At 47.4% G+C, this 17,756-nt stretch overlaps 1 pseudogene; it reads left to right on the top strand.

The window, feature by feature from the left end:
* The first annotated feature begins 10,670 nt into the window (after positions 1–10,670).
* Positions 10,671–12,165, top strand: LOC119350834 (annotated as a pseudogene).
* The last annotated feature ends 5,591 nt before the right edge of the window (positions 12,166–17,756 follow it).

Below are 17,756 nucleotides of genomic sequence, written 5' to 3'. Positions count from 1 at the left end.
GGTCGCTCCTCTCAGAGAGACGCACGAGAACTACATCCTCTTCTCGCCACCGGTTCCTGAGCACTGTGCTGCTGCTTCGATCATCTCCATCCCGGCTTGCGGCGTGCACCGCAGGTCGGGACAGTAGGCCTCCGAAACCGCACCTCTTTGAGTCTTATACGGGAGAAGGGTGATAAGGTTTTTGGGGAGTGCTCTGCGCGACAACTGACTCCTTCATCACGGATGCCCCGGATTCCGACGACTACTTCCCCAACGATGACTACTTCCCTGACGTCGACAACCTCCTCGATGACATGGAGGACACCGACCCCAAGTCCAGTGCCTCTGCTCCGGCTGTTGTCTCGTACGTGTTCTTGCTTTTCCTGTTAGAGGTCCTGTCACAGTTGCTTCTTCTAGTGTTTTCCCTACACATGTTAGGATCTACCTCATATATGCATCTTGATCTACTGTCTGCTCTAGAGATGATCGGTTCTACCTCATATATGCAGATATTATTTACCTTTTCTTTGTAAAATCGCATGACTTGTTTTATCACTGCTATACTAGTCATGCTTCATCTAGTATTTCTGTTAATAAAATCATTCGGTATCCAACAATCCAAAACCCTATTATAGGCAATTTACCCCAAGTGGTTTTGTTGCTTCCATGAAACCTCCTATGTTTGAGGGTATCCACTATAAGAGGTGGCGCGTGAGAGTAGTCTTATGGTTTCAAACCATGAGTTGCTATGACGCCACTCTTGGAAGACCTGAAGGAGAACTTGATGCTCAATAGGCACAAGCTTTTCAGAAAATGGATACTCTGTTTAAGGCTGCTCTCTTGAGTGTTCTTGGTGAGAACATAGTTGATGCTTATGCGTCAATTGACAATGGAAAAGATATGTGGGACGCACTCGAGGCCAAGTTTGGGGTCTCGGATGCCGGCACTGAGTTGTACATCATGGAGCAATTCTATGATTACAGGTTGTTGAGAAACCTGTACCGGGTATCCTTATGAACTGCGATAATCAAACTGTGATCACGAAAGTGAACAGTTCAAAGGATAACATGAAGTCATCAAGACACGTTCAGAGAAGGTTAAAGTCTGTCAGAAAAATGAAAAACTCCGGAGTTATTGCATTGGATTATATCCAAATGTCTAAAAATCTGGCAGATCCTTTTACTAAGGGTCTATCACGTAATGTGATAGATAATGCATCGAGGGAGATGGGTATGAGACCCACAATATGAGTTGTTCACAGTAGTAACCTATTCTTTGTGATCGGAGATCCCGTGAATTAGATGTGGAAGACAAGCTGTTGGTCAACTGGGAGGAGAGTATTCTTACTGTTAAAAATACCACTCCATGAAGATGCAATACTCTCCTAATCTGCATGACAGGTTGATGTATATCTTAATGTGTTCTAAGTGGCTCTTTGAAGCAGAGATGTTGTCCTACAGAACATCTTTTGAGGAACGCACCTATATGAGTCTGATTGTTAAATGTCGCAATCTATGAGAGTAGGGTTCTCTCTAGAAAACTCATGAAAGGTCTAGGAGTATGACGCATAAGCTCCACCCATGGGGAAGACCCACGGTAGCCACGTATCGGTCAAGGCTTTATGTGAAGCTAGATTCGCAGAAAACTTGCAGTTCAAGGCCCAGTCCACTGTTCAAGTTGCTTAATAGTGTAGCATAGAGTTCTAGGTGGAAGTTCAACTTAACAGTCTCCACTGCAGTACCGGTATATAAAACAGTGTTTTGGAACCAAAGGCAAATTTTGTGTGCCTCTGGGATCTGGTGGGGGATTGCTGGAATTTTTGTCTATTTGGGCCTAGCCCAATAGCAGTTTCAGAAATTCCTAATAAATCCTAGAGGCCCACGCAGCCCATTCGTGCAAGGCAAGAGGTGGAACTAAAGTTTAGCCCCACATTATTAGTTTAGAGGGAGTTGGACCTCTTTATAAGGGAGGCTCCTTCCCCACTTGTATGAGCATGAGAACAAGAGGGACATCCACGCGCGCTCCTCCTCCGCCGCCATGCCATGCCACGCCACGCCACGCCTCGCCTCGTCACGACGCCCCGCGGGTTGCGGGAATGAGCCGAGCTGATGTCTAAATTTTTGCCACGCACTACGGGTATACGAAAGGTCACACGGAAGCTGAAAAGTTTTGCGATAGTGGAGTTTGAATGCGAACGGTGCAACCCTTCGGCTGCTGGCTGTTCGTTTCGTCTTCGTCTCTTCGTTTCACCTTCAATCGCTGCCCTCTCGCCTCCTTCTCTTGCGCCTATAAAAGGGAGGTCGCTCCTCTCAGAGAGACGCACCAGAACTACATCCTCCTCTCGCCACCGGTTCCTGAGCACTGCGTTGCTGCTTCGATCTTCTCCATCCCGGCTTGCGGCGTGCACCGCAGGTCGGGACAGTAGGCCTCCGAAACCGCACCTCTTTGAGTCCTGTACGGGAGAAGGGTGATAAGGTTTTTGGGGAGCGCTCTGCGCGACTACTGACTCCTTCATCACGGACGTCCCGGACTCCGACGACTACTTTCCCAACGACGACTACTTCCCCGACATCGACAACCTCCTCGACGACATGGAGGACACCGACCCCAAGTCCAGTGCCTCTACTCCGGCTGCTGTCTCGTACGTGTTCTTGCTTTTCCTGTTAGAGGTCCTGTCACAGTTGCTTCTTCTAGTATTTGCCCTACACATGTTAGGATCTACCTCATATATGCATCTTGATCTACTGTCTGCTCTAGAGATGATCAGTTCTACCTCATATATGCAGATATTATTTACCTTCTCTTTGTCAAATCGCATGACTTGTTTTATCACTGCTATAGTAATCATGCTTCATTTAGTATTTCTGTTAATAAAATCATTCGGTAAATTGCTTATATTTCCAACAGCTAGTAGGTAAGCTAAACTCTAAGCAGGAAGCTAGTAGATATAAGCTAAACCCTAAGCAGGAAGCTAGATGTAAGCTAAACCACAGCATCAGCAGCACATCAGATAGATTCACAAGGACGGGACAGTCGCCGGCGGCGAGAGCGCCATAGATGGATGCATGGTAGATAGATGTGGACCGAAGCTGAGGGATGAGCATGGGAACTCACCGGAGCCGAGCACGACGGCGATGTTGCCGAGCGCCATGGCGGCAAAAAGCCAAGCCCGGCAGCACGGACAAGCACCGGAGCTAGCACGCGGCCCTCGACGGCGACAACGAAATCGGGCGCGCACGTACGGCCGGCGGTGGGCGATTCCGCTCCCTGCTGGTTTATTATTGTTCTCTCGCCGTACGTAGTACGTGTCTGTCTGTATCGTCTGGCGGCGGTTAAATCCAACGAACGAATAAATGGAAGCAGAATCTCGTTGTATTTAGTTTCTTTCATTCATTCACACGAGATGACGAGACTCCTTCCTTCCTTTTTCCGGAAACACACTCGGGAGGGCCATCCGCCCGAGATTTTCCCTGACCGTTGGGTTTTACATGGACGGATGCCCTAAACTTCTTTTTTTTTAGCAAACTTATGCCCTTAACAGGGCCAGTTCTTTTAGCCGATTTTCCCAGAATCGCCACCCTTCCCAGCTTCTCCCAGAATCGCCACTCTGTATTCTTTTTTACAATCCTAACTAATTGGACCTTACCTAGATAGGATTGTAGAAAAAATATGAAGTGGCAATTCTGGCAGAAGTTGAGAGGGGGGCAATTCTGGGAGAATCGGCCAAAAAAACTGTCCCTAAAACACGCAGCTCAGTTTTTTTTTCTTTTTGAACACAGCATAGACGCATACACTCATATATCCGCGCATACACTCATCTCTATGAACATACACACGCAGATAATCATCTTGAGATTGACGAAGTCATCAAAGGCGCCTCGTAGTCAACGGGACGTCTCGCACTGAACGCGCATCACCGAAAATTCTGAAATAAATCTAGGAATAAATCCGCTTAGTTATCGTGAGATGATCATATCAGGTGGGTGGCCATTTGGCAAACCGACTTTTCATTGATTAACCAAATTCTTTCATTGCCGGACCTTCTTGGGGAACAAGGCAAGGACTCCCAACACATGATCAGCCCGGTCCCGTGTGCCGGCACACGCCCCTCATTCCTAGGAAACAAAGAAAGGGCGGATGCACCATGTGGAAGACATGGTTTGCTGCCCAAAAAAGAAAGGAACGGATGCAGTTTATCATTACAATGAATTCATTCATGTTTCGACCGATCAATCATCCATCCAAAAGACCGGACTGATGAAGAGAGAGGGACCGCAACATATTTCAACACAGCGACGACAAACCAGAGGACCCTGCCTCCAAAAGGTACTACTCCATCCGTTGCAAAACTACTAAAGGTCAAACATCGAAAAGCCTGATTTATTTCCCACAAAAAAAAGGCCTGATTTATTTCTGAGGGGGACAGAAACATTACACCTTATATTTTGAAGCGGAGACTGTATTTTGAAGTGGCAGTATCATATATCATAACTTCCAGACACAGCGGCTAACATTCCATTCACACAAACAAAAGCATCATCAACTCCAAACTCCATCCATGCCAGGAATGAAAACGCTCCATCTAACTAAAAGCACCCATTATTATCAATACAAACCAAACCCATTGTCCCGGGCAGGTTGAGAGGCAGCAGCAGCTAGTTTCAAAGTTAAGGGCGCATTTGTTTATGATGATCCCAGGGTGGAGGCACTTGCGGCGGCTGCGAAGGTTGCCTCCTCCTTCTTCTTCAGGTTCTCAAACTTGTCGATAGTGACCTGCAGCTCGTCGGTGCTGCCCACCGCCCACATGGTGTAGTAGTACACCCCAAAGACGAACCCCGTCAGCCCGCCCGCCACCACCACATTCTTCGTCTTGGGCGCCAGGCTGCCGAACCCTGCCATCGGCGACAATGACGACTAGGCTGCTGCTGCTGCTGCTGCTGCAGGACAGAAATGTGGAAAATGTTACTTGAAGTTACCGATCCAAGGTGCGAAACATAAAAGATGTTCCTCTGACAACTTGAGAGACAAAGTGACTGGTCCCATGCCGGTATCAAATTCAAACACAGGACACGGATGTGAAATTATGTTACTCCTACATGTGGGCACCGCTTCAAAATACAGTCTGTACACTTTCAAAATGGGCATTACGGGGACAGTTTGAAGATGTAGAGATTTGTGTTATAAACAATCTGACTCCCCTCTGGTGCTTATACAGTCTGGCATTCAGTAGCTTTGCGGCAATTGACAATTTCTGTCACAGCAAGAAGGAAAATAGGGGTTACTGGCGAGTAGCCTCCTCATCAACCAAATACTGTTCGTACATCACAACACGGCCTGCTGAGGAATCCTTCAGCCATACAAAGCACTCTAGCAAGCACCAGAACATCGGGCCTGAGCAATCGTCTCTGTCTCTCTCACAAGGCCTGTCTACCTGGTGCTGGGACTTGCCGGGGAGTGACAATGATGCACTGATCCCAGAAACAGAGACAGAGGGAGATCCATTGGAGCTAAAACCATTGGAAACAAGAAGACGCTGTTCTCTACAGACATGTGTGAGACATCTTGGGTAATTTCTTTAGGAAACAGACGCAACGGTGTAGACCCTGCTTAACTCCATTGTGCCTGAGCTGAGTGCAGAAAAGGGAGCTCCCTTTCAATGCAGCACATGTAGCTTGAAAAAGAAAAAACCTATATACAACGCTCTGCACAAGTGTTTGAAAGACACAGAAGGCAATTTATTTATCTTGGCAGTGCTTACTGGAATTCTGATACAGCGGACGTACTGAAACTAAGTTGTACTAGTACCATCCAGAGGTTTTCACAAGATTTGGTGTGTACATATGGTCATAATAGTACTACATGGAGTTCTTCCATGGCTGGCTGCTAGTCTGTGCTCTGTGCAGCAGAAGAAGAGCAGGTTCCTGGACTGAATCTCATGGTCTCATATTATTCACATCTGCCAAAATGAAACCTGGTAGGTACGCGATTTCCGGCGGTGGGTTCAGCTCAATTTACTTTATCCCCCTTCCCTTGCTATGGAGTGCAGGCTGCTACATGGCGCGACACGGGGTGAGGATCTTCAGCTAACTATCTATATTGCACCGGTTGCAGGCTGGATCATAAGACCAGGAATAAACCATGTGGTATCGACTGAAATCTTCCCTCCCCCTTGGAATATCTCCAAGCGGCCGACCGTGTAGTCCGGCGACGGCAGACGGGCGGAGGGCTTTTCTGTTGGTAACACAAGAGCCGGCGTACGCCGTACACGGGATCGGGACTGCGGGTGCGGGTGCGGGTGCGGAGGAATCCACTCCACGGGCAAGCGGCCAGATTATATTCTTGAGCTCCTAGGACACCATATCGTCCTACTGATGGAAGAAGTGGTGAATCGAGGCGGGTAGGAGAGGTCGTACCTGACCGTCGGACGGAAAAATCGGAGCGTCAAGGCGGCGGCGCGGGGGAGATGCGGCGGCGGCGGCGACGGCTGACGGCAACGGCGATGGCGGCAGGAGGAGGAGAGGAATGGAGGAGCAGGGAAGGGGAAAGTCGGTCGGTCTTGGTAGGTGCGCTGGGCTGGGCCGGGCTGGGCCTCGAGTCCTGTGGTGGGCTCCGGCGGCACCCCGCCGACTTCTTCTTCCTCTTGGTTCGGCCCACTGCTAAAACAAAAGGAAATTTTCCTTCAAATCATCACTTTGAGGGTGCCTTCTATCTCTCTCTCTCACACACACACAAAAGAGTGAAATGAATTAATTGTTTCGACCGTAAACTCAAACTGATTGTTTAGTCCGTAAACATTAACTCAAACTAATTGCACACTTTAGGCCATGAATTTGGAAGTTGATCGATTTAGACCGTAAACTCGATGATTTGATCGAATAAGGCCAAAACCGACCCGGGAGAGGGAAGATCGGCCACGTCAGCGTTGCCTGAACCGCTCGTGAGTTAGTTGTTGTTATAGGGATCTATGTGCAAACCGATGGACGATTCTGGAAGACTCCTACTCAGCTCGCCGAGAGTTTCCATATTGGTTTGGATTACCCCGATATCCATCAGCCACAAGCCTCCTCAAAGATATATGTCTTGTGCATGGAGCAGGCACATGGCGTCGTCTAGAAGGAACGCTACGCTTGAGAGAAGGTGGTGTGTCGTTCCACACCACGCGTTGAGGCCGCCGCTGAACAAGAAGGGGACAGCAGGACAGTCGATGGCGCGCCACCGCTGCTGAACGCTACGCTCGTGGGCTATAAACTGAAGATGGGCCGCGCCAACTCTGCTCCAGACTCCAGTACTCATCTCCCCTCCTCTCCCTTCCGTCCTGGTACGCTTCCTCTCCTGCTTCTAGCTAGCTCTGCTCCCTTTCCTAATTAATAAAACTGTTCTTCTCGACTTGCCTCCTGCTTCTAGCTAGCTCTGCTCCCTTTCCTAATTAATAAAACTGTTCTTCTCGACTTGCCTAATATATAAAAGTTTCAGCTCGGTTGCACTTCACCTGGTATTGGTGCCGCTTCCTCGCAGCACCTCTTCTTCCTCTCACAATTCTGTTGAGATTTCTCTCGTGGACAAACACCATGAAGAAACTCAGAGAAAAAAAAAACACACACACACACACACATGCATGCATTGATGCATACTTCCTCCGTCCGCGAATAAGTGTACTTCTAGCTTTTGTTTTAAGTCAAAGTTTTGAAATTTTGACCAACTATATATAAAAAAGTGATAACATATATGACATCAAATTGATACGCTTCCTCTCCTCTCATCTCCCTTTCGTCCTGGTATGCTTCCTCTCCTGCTTCTAGCTAGCTCTGCTCCCTTTCCTAATTAATAAAACTGTTCTTCTCGACTTGCCTAATATATAAAAGTTTCAGCTCGGTTGCACTTCACCTGGTATTGGTGCCGCTTCCTCGCAGCACCTCTTCTTCCTCTCACAATTCTGTTGAGATTTCTCTCGTGGACAAACACCATGAAGAAACTCAGAGAAAACACACACACACACACACACACACACACACACATGCATGCATTGATGCATACTTCCTCCGTCCGCGAATAAGTGTACTTCTAGCTTTTGTCTTAAGTCAAAGTTTTGAAATTTTGACCAACTATATATAAAAAAGTGATAACATATATGACATCAAATTGATACGCTTCCTCTCCTCTCATCTCCCTTTCGTCCTGGTATGCTTCCTCTCCTGCTTCTAGCTAGCTCTGCTCCCTTTCCTAATTAATAAAACTGTTCTTCTCGACTTGCCTAATATATAAAAGTTTCAGCTCGGTTGCACTTCACCTGGTATTGGTGCCGCTTCCTCGCAGCACCTCTTCTTCCTCTCACAATTCTGTTGAGATTTCTCTCGTGGACAAACACCATGAAGAAACTCAGAGAAAAAACACACACACACACACACACACACACACATGCATGCATTGATGCATACTTCCTCCGTCCGCGAATAAGTGTACTTCTAGCTTTTGTCTTAAGTCAAAGTTTTGAAATTTTGACCAACTATATATAAAAAAGTGATAACATATATGACATCAAATTGATACGCTTCCTCTCCTCTCATCTCCCTTTCGTCCTGGTATGCTTCCTCTCATGCTTCTAGCTAGCTCTGCTCCCTTTCCTAATTAATAAAACTGTTCTTCTCGACTTGCCTAATATATAAAAGTTTCAGCTCGGTTGCACTTCACCTGGTATTGGTGCCGCTTCCTCGCAGCACCTCTTCTTCCTCTCACAATTCTGTTGAGATTTCTCTCGTGGACAAACACCATGAAGAAACTCAGAGAAAACACACACACACACACACACACATGCATGCATGCATTGATGCATACTCCCTCCGTCCGCGAATAAGTGTACTTCTAGCTTTTGTCTTAAGTCAAAGTTTTGAAATTTTGACCAACTATATATAAAAGAGTGATAACATATATGACATCAAATTGATATATTATGAAAGTACATTTTAAAATAGATCTAGTGATATTAATTTAGTGTCATAAATGCTAGTATTTTTCCCTATAAAGTTGGTCAAAGTTTTAAAACTTTGACCTAGGACAAAAGCTAGAAGTACACTTATTCATGGACGGAGGGAGTATGTCAGGAAGAAAGCCAACTAGCTTTGCCAAGAGGCTCACCTCCTTGGTCACAGGGGCGGAGCCCTGAGATTTTGGACCGGACCATATACCTATGAATATTAAGATGGGCCAGAGAAAAAGAAGAAACCCAACAACTTGTATTCATTCGCTGGTCATGGGAGTGCATGTAGGCAGTGGTGTGTTAAAACATGTTGTCGGGTTTATTCTTTTCATAACCACTCTCAGATTAATGAATACAAGTTTATGCTGCATATATATACTCACTTTTGGTCTTACATGACTTTGCTATTCGCCGGCGAGTTTTTGTGTGCGTGTCTTGGTGTTGGTTGTGTGCATCTTAGCTATGCAGAGGCCGGGTGTGTGCTCATTGTGTTTGTATCCTCTGATGCTTCATCTTGAGTCAATAAAAATTCAACCTTTATCGAAAAAAAATATACTCACTTTTGTTGCTGCATTTTCGTTGATAATGAACACAAGATATTTTGTAGTAGAGAAAAGTATGTTTTTGGTCCCTCAAGTTCTTAAAAAAATATAGACTTGGACCTTCAAGATTTTCTGGTGTACATTTGGTCCTTCAAGTCTCAAAACCGGATAAATTTGGTCCTAAACCAGATTTGGAGCACATTGACCAGGTTTGACCGCCACAAAACCGCCTGACGAACAGTAATTTTGAAAAAAACACTTCAAAAAATCTATTTTTTTTTGGGATCCAGTATGCTTACATGCGCAAGGTGCGACCAACTTTTCATGCTCTTTTGACATTGGAGGATTATTATTTATTATTATTTTTGAATTTACTATTCATCAGGCAGATATTTTTGTTTTTTTGCCACGAGCTCCTCGAGTGCCAAAAGGGCATGAAATTTTGTTCGCATCTTGCGTATGTAAGCATATTCGACCCCAAAAAATTCAGATTGTTTTGAAGGGTTTTTTATATATTTTTCAAATTTACTGTTCATTGGGCGGTTTTGTGGCGGTCAAAACCGATCAACGTGCTCAAAATCTAGTTTAGGACCAAACTTATCCAGTTTTGAAACTTGAGGGACCAAATGTATACCAAAAAATCTTGAGGGACCAAGTCTATACTTTATGGAAACTTGAGGGACCAAAAACATACTTTTCTCTTTGTAGTATGTTTTCAGCCAAATATAAGGAATGTTACCATTCGTTAGGTTTTCTTCAAAAACAGTTAATCCACACCACACGTACGACAACAAATGAAGTAGGCTACTGTAGTTATTACTACTCCCTCTGTATCAAAATGCAAGATGTTTTTTGGTTTTGCATAGGGCACAAAAAACGTCTTCTGTTTTGTTACGAAGGGAGGAGTATTTATCAGGTGTTGTTAGCAAAACCTATGCAAAACAGAAGACGTTTTCTTCTGATAGATCTCCTAGCTATCTACTCCCTCCGTCCGGAAATATTTGTCATCAAAATGAATAAGAGGGGATGTATTTAGACGTATATTAGTTTTAGATACATCCCCTTTTATCTATTTTGATGACAAGTATTTTCGGACGAAGGGAGTACCTATTAGTTTCTTCTGATAGATCGATTCATGCTCGGCTTTTGCAGCTGCTGGTTACAAGAAGATGAAAATGGTTGTGTCCGTTGTGCTGCTCACCAGCTGGCTCTTATCAGTGGGTCTACCCTCCCAAGCCCTAAATGTGAAATCAAAGACCTTCCGTTCCCCTCCCATCTTATTGGCCCTTGGATCAGTCTCAAACAAGTACTACTATGATGTTGCCTTCCCCGAAGCCACCTTGCCGTCAAGAGCTTTGACGCCGAGGTAGTCGACGAGAACGGCATCCCCGTTCCACTCCAAGAGACGTACCTGCATCACTGGGTTGCAGAACCATACTATGCTTTGAAGAAGGGCCATGGCGCGCGGAAGGGGATACTTACAAGGAGGAACAATGGAGTCTGCAAGACCAGTCTAGGGCAGTACTTCGGTCATGGTTCTGAGACTCGCCACACCTCCACATGGGTCCCTGATCGTTATGGCATAGAGACCGGCAATCCGGAGAAGGCCCCTTGAGGCTACGAGGAGAAATGGTCCCTCAATATTCACGCCATCGACACAAGGGAAGTTATCGACAAGCCTGGGTGCACCGAGTGCAAGTGCGACCTTTACAACGTTACGGTTGGCGAGGACGGGCGAGCAATCTCGAAGAACTACACTGGAGGAATGCTCTGCTGCTATGATCAGACGCGGTGTCGGGTCAAACAAGGGTTCATTGGGAACGCGCGGAAGCTGTTCTTTCAGTACACGGTGACGTGGCTCGACTGGACCGATGCCATGGTGCCGGTCAGTATCTACATAATTGATGTCACTAATACCGCTCTGCTCGATGGAACTGCCCAGGGTTCTTGCAGGGTATATATGCGAAATATATAGAACTTCACATGACGGCAACTCTATAAGAATTTGGTAACTCTCGCATTATTATTATTATTATTATTATTATTATTATTATTATTATTATTATTATTATTATTATTATTTCAAACTAATCACAATCTGAAATTAAGCTAAGTGTTTACTAGGTTGGTTGGTCTATATATCTATGATTTAGGGTTTAGGGTTTTAAGCTGTACGTTGATTGTGCAGGTGGAGTATCATGCAGTCCAGAAAACCGAGCCCACAATGGGTGTATCCATGTCAAGGCTGCTAGAGTGATCATACCTCGTGGAGGCGACATCGTGCTCGGCGTCGATCGGGCGCCAGCACTCGAGCGGAACTGGTGCTTCTTTGCATGGCCAGGTAATGGATCGGATCAGTGCCCTAATCGCTTATCTGTTGTGCTTATGCACTGCTCTGCTCAGTGCTACTGTATAATATTCTGAGTGATGTACACACACATATTCGACTTACCACAGGACGGACGCCTTCTCTGTGAATCGCTTCCAATCTACGGCACAGGGAACGAGGCAAACTACATCGTCGGCATGTCGACGTGCTACCCCAAGCCGGGATCCACCAAGGTGAGCGACGGCGAGGTGCTCAGCAGCGACCGCCGGCACACCGGCGTCATGGGCCTGTTCTACGTCCTCGTACGTGGCCTAGCTAGCCGCCATCCCGGCCGGTGCTGATCGCTTTCCCAGTTCCATGCATGTGAGCTCTGCTATTTCTTCATCCATTTTGGGATGTGGAGAGTTGCAAACGTCGTATAATGGAGCTGAGTCGTATTCACTTGATAACCTGTCTCTCTCTCTCTCTCTCTCTCTCTCTCTCTCTCTCTCTCTCTCTCTCTCTCTCTCTCTCTAGATCTCTCTCTCTCATGCCCTTCCAAAGGTTGCCCCAAATGCTTCTGGTGATAACAAGTGGCATATGCGCCATTTGTCGTCGCCAGAGAGTTTTTATGAGTTTCTTTTTGTACAAAAGGGGATGAGTATTTTATCCGGTTTTTGAAAATGAAGTACCTTTTGAACCGTGCATCTCAGTGCGGACTGTTTCACCATTGTGTTCTCCCCGTCGAGATTTTAGGAACAAATCCCATTAAACTCCATGGGGTTCTAACTTGAGCTCCCTTGCTCCTAGAACATCATCTTTTTTTTTAAACGAGCCAAAAGACTTGCCATTTCATTAACTAAGGGAGAAGGTTTTAGACAAACCCGCGGCATTACAATACTCAAGTGCTTGGCACCCGCCAAAGCCAAAGCGACACCTCATACTTGATCTTGTTGATGATGACCACCGATGGAACCGCCACGTTGCGGAAGACTCGAGCGTTTCTCTCGGGCCAAACCTCCCAAGAGATGAGCATCATCAATGAGGCAAGGGCTTTGGGAGAGCCGAGACGAATCTGAAGGTTGCCATTCCACCATCCTTTGACCGGAGCGCTCCTAGGACATCATCGTAAGGGTGAATCGGAGCGGAGCGGAGAGAGCATGTTTGACCGGCAGACAGACAAATCGGAGCAGGAAGGTGGCAGCAGGGGTAGACGCGGTTGAGACGGCTGAAGGTGACGGCGACAGCGACAGGGCAAGAGGAGGAGGAGAGGAATGGACGAGCAGGGATGGGGGAAATCGGTTGGTCTTGGTTGGTGCTCTGGGCTGGCTGGGCCTCGACTGTTGTGGTGGGCTTCGACGGCACCCTGCGAACTCCTTCCTCTTGTTTCGGACCACTGCTAAAATAAAAGGAAATCTTCTTCAAAGCACGGGCGCCTCTTCTCTCTCTATAAAAAAGGATGCCTTTTGCAAAAGTTACTGCAAAAGCTTCTCGTGAATAAATTGCATGAGCCATGTTGTAACATACCGGCATCACACTACAGTAATCCCTTATGATCAGTGCCAAGTCATCTTGTTTTACAAGCTTAATCAAGTCGGGGTAATATCTCAGCTCAAATCCCTTCTCTGAATTTTATTCAAATTCAAAGTGAAATTTGAAGTTGCAAAAACTTGCTGGAAAAATGTTCATTATTTAGCTAATATTCCAAAATAATTGATGTTAAGAAAAAGAACATCACTATGTAGCTAAAATGAGCAGTAGCAATTAATCCAGTGCAATTCTAGCATTTTAAAATGCTACTCCAATTATGAAAATTCCAAATGAATTCAAATAAATCCCAAGCATATGGTGGCAGTGCACCACTGCCCCTAGTATTTGTTTTCACCAGTGGCACATTTTTGCAAAAGATAATTACTGCAAAAGAAAAAGCAAAAGGCTACTGTTAAATGAAAACAGAAAAGTTTTAAAAGAAAACGAAAAGAGGAAAGGAAGCCCCTGCCTCCCTGGGCCTTGGCCCATCCGGACTAGCCGGCCCAACCTAGACGGCCCACCTCCCTGGTCGCTCTCCCCTCCCCCTGTTCAATCGACCGAGGGCGCGCGCCCGCGCGTCGCCGCCGGTCCACCTCGCCGTTGATGAGGAGGATAAGGCCGCCAGCGCCCCGACGCCTCGGGCCTCCTCCCCCACCTACCTCCATACACTTGCCCGCTCCCTGCCTCACTCGCTCGCCTCTCCCTCTCCTCTCGTACCGATCTGGACCTCCCGCGCGCCGTCATCGCCGCTTTCTACCACCACCGCGGCCACCGCCCATCCCGCGCCTCGCCAGTACGTCCATGAGACGCGTCGTCGACCTCTACCTCGACTACGCCTCGCCATCGAGTTTGGGAACGACCGCACGATCGGGATTGAGCTCGTCCCCATCTTCTCTGTCGCCGGTGACCACCGTCGTCTTCGGCCACCTCTGCGCTCCTAAGCTGTCGTAGGCTTTTCGTAGCTGCTCGGTGAGCTCCTACCTCCCTCCATTCTTCTCCTCACACCGCGTGGTTCTTCCTAGCTAGCTCGTCGCCGTTGCCGTGAGCTCACCGTCGCAGATCACCTCACCGTCGTGGCCACCGTGGCCCGAGCTCGCGTCCGAGGTCGTAGCCGAGCTCCTGGGGCTCGTAGGAGCCCAACTATGCTCTTCGCATCGCTTGTCGCGCCCCACATCGCCGTAGCCACCAACGCCCGATTCCGGCGTCCGCCAACGACGACCTAGCGCTCGACTCCATCTGTTTTAGCTCGCACTAAGGCCACATATCGACGCCGGACATTGTTCCAGTTCGAACGCGACCAACCGCCGTCGATTTGGTTGCCGGACGACAAAACCCGAGCCCCTCCCGCACGCGCCGCCGCGTTTTGGGTTGCCGGAGCTGTCTCCGGCGCCGTCGCCGACGTGGCCTGGCAGGTGGGCCATCCGTGCCACTGACGCTGGGCCCCACGGGTCCCCGTTGACTGGTTTGACCAGTCAACATGCTGACTGGGCACTCTGACCCACTGACATGCGGGCCCCGCTAGCTTAAAATTTTCAAAAATAAATAAATCTGCTAATTAAAATCTATGAATTAATTAGTAATTAGTTAGTCACTGACACCCGGGGCCCACCCCTCTAATTAGACTGATTAGATTAGTTTAATCCACTATGAAGCTTACAGTGGATGACATGTGGGCGCCACTTGTCTGGTTTGACTGGTCAGCCGACCGGTTGACCTGCTGACGTCAGCATTGCATCATGCTGACGTCATATTCCTTTTTTGTTAATATGAATAATTCTAGAATATGGTTTAATCTTTGAAAAATCATAGAATTTAAACCGTAACTCCGATGAAAATGTTTTCTATATGAAAGTTGCTCAGAAAAATCCAACGAATCCGGATACGCAGTCCGTTTACCTGTCAGATGCCTCTAACTATTTGAACATGGAACATCCCCGCTCTGGTCATTTGTCTGACATAGGTCCGGAACCGGGAATACCTTCTCGGTTGGATTCCCCTTTCACCTTTATCGTGCAGCCATACGTTAGGTCACACCCGGCACAGCATATTGCCACGTTATGCTTTGTGATGCTATGTTTGCTTTATATTTACTGTTTCTTCCCCCTCTTCTCTCCGGTAGACCCCGAGACCGATGTTGCCCCTGTGATCGACTACGTCGACGACGACCCCTCCTTGCCAGAGCAACCAGGCAAGCCCCCCCTTTGATCATCCCGATATCATCCATTCCTTTCTCTCATGCTTGCATTAGATTTTGCTATTGTTATTGTTTGCTCCTATTCTGATGCATAGCCTGCTTTTGTAACCTGCTTATTGTTACCTTACCCGCTTATCCTAAACTGCTTAGTATAGGTTGGTTAGTGATCCATTACTGACCCCCACCTTGTCCTTGTTGCCCCTGCTTCATCATCAAAGACCCTATCAACGGGATCGAAGACCAGGCCCCGGCACCGCACATCACTTTCCCCTTAGTTGCTCGAGACTGCTGGGTTACTATCGAGTGCCGAGGGTGAGACCTCTACAGCACTTCTGATGTTAACCCTGTAGTGTAGCTATTCGGTCGTGGTCATCGAGGGTGATTCCACCTTAACCACTTCCGATACGACTCTGTCGTGCAACCCCTCAAGTGTGAACCTCGGGGTGATTCCTCTTACGTTCACCTTGATGATTACATCGAGTGGAATTCACCGGGGGTGATTCCTCGAGTTTTCCCCTTGATGTTTGGACACACGGTTATTATGGTTACTATGACTTTACACTGAACTATGTTACTAAAGACGGGTCGACCCTGAGGGGTACCTGCGCGAGCATAATTGCGAGTGATGTGGAGTCGGGTTGACCTGGAAGGTGCCCGTGAGATAATTACGAGGCGTGGCCGGGCATTATTAGCCCTTGCCGCAAGTCTTCGAGACGGGGCAACGGGGTCACATCTTTCGTGAGTCTCTGCTTGTTACCGCGCGTTCCTAATCCACTACGATTTGGATATTTGATCCGAGGGGCCTCTGGCCTGATAGCACTAACCATCACGTGGGCATAGTATGGGTGTTCTGTGTCGTATGCATCAGCCAAAGCTTAATAGACGCCAGCGACTGAGCGGGGCGTGCCGGGTTGGACTAGTTACGCCTTCCCTTGTATGGAGGCTAGGTCTGCTCACCGGCCGCGTACGCAACGTGCAGGAGTTTCCGGGGAGATGGCCCATGACCCCTGGGGGCATAGGTTTAGTCCGGCATGCTGACCTCTCTATTAAGCCTAGGTCGGGTTGCGGCGTATTGTTTGGCCGAGGCCGGGCATGACCCAGGAAAGTGTGTCCGGCCGGAGTTAATCAAGCGTGGTGGGTAAGTTGGTGACCCCTGCAGGAAAAAAAACATCTATCGATAGCCTGTCCTGCGGTAACGGACACTCGGAGTTGTATCCCGATCGATACAACTAGAATTGGATACTTGTTGTGAGAATTGGATGTTGATGAGAATTGGATTGTGACGACAAATGGATAGTATGGCTCTGGGATTGCTTTCTCGCAGGGAGTCGAGAAAGGATCTCTGGCCGAGGTTGATAACACTACTAGTACTTTACTTTATGCTACTCTACTCCCTCCTGTTTGCTGCAAGGTGGTGGTTTCCGGAAGATGCTAGTCTTCGATAGGACTAGGCCTTCTCTCTATTCTGGCATTTCTGCAGTCCAGTCCACATATACAGCCTTCCTTTGATAATGTTACATGTGTAGTGTAGATCTTTGCTTGCGAGTACTTTGGATGAGTACTCACGGTTGCTTTGCTCCCCCTTTTCCCCCTTTCTTTTCTTTCCGGTTGATGCAACCAGATGACGGAGTCCAGGATCCAGATGCCACAGCCGGTGCCTACTACTACGTGGAGACCGCTGACGACCAGGAGTAGTTAGGAGGCTCCCAGGCAGGAGGCCTTGCCTTTTCGATCGATGTTGCTTTTGTGCTAGCCTTCTTAAGTCAAACTTGTCTAACTTATATCTGTACTCAGATATTGTTGCTTCCGCTGACTCTTGTGTATTCAAGCTTATGTATTCGAACCCTCGAGGCCCCTGGCTTGTAATATAAAGCTTGTATTATTTTAAATTGTGTCTAGAGTTGTGTTGTGATATCTTCCCGTGAGTCCTTAATCTTGATCGTACACATTTGCGTGTATGATTAATGTACGATTGAATCGAGGGCGTCATACATGTGCACCAGTTGTCTCCATTAGAGGGTTTTTTTCTTGCGGGAGAGCCGCCCGCACGTGTTTAACTTTTTGAATTCGGTTTTTAAAAATGAAATGTCTCGAACCTCGCATCCAAATTGTGAATCATTTTCACCGTTGTCTTCTTCCCCATCAAGATGTTAGGAACTAGATTCCCATCTTGATAAGTTTAGATGGGATTTTTCGCCCCCACCCTAGATTTGTGTTGTGGGTTGTGGC

This window comes from Triticum dicoccoides, chromosome 1B (genome assembly GCF_002162155.2).
Source record: "Triticum dicoccoides isolate Atlit2015 ecotype Zavitan chromosome 1B, WEW_v2.0, whole genome shotgun sequence".
NCBI lineage: Eukaryota > Viridiplantae > Streptophyta > Magnoliopsida > Poales > Poaceae > Triticum > Triticum dicoccoides.
This window is presented reverse-complemented; position numbering and strand designations above follow the sequence as displayed.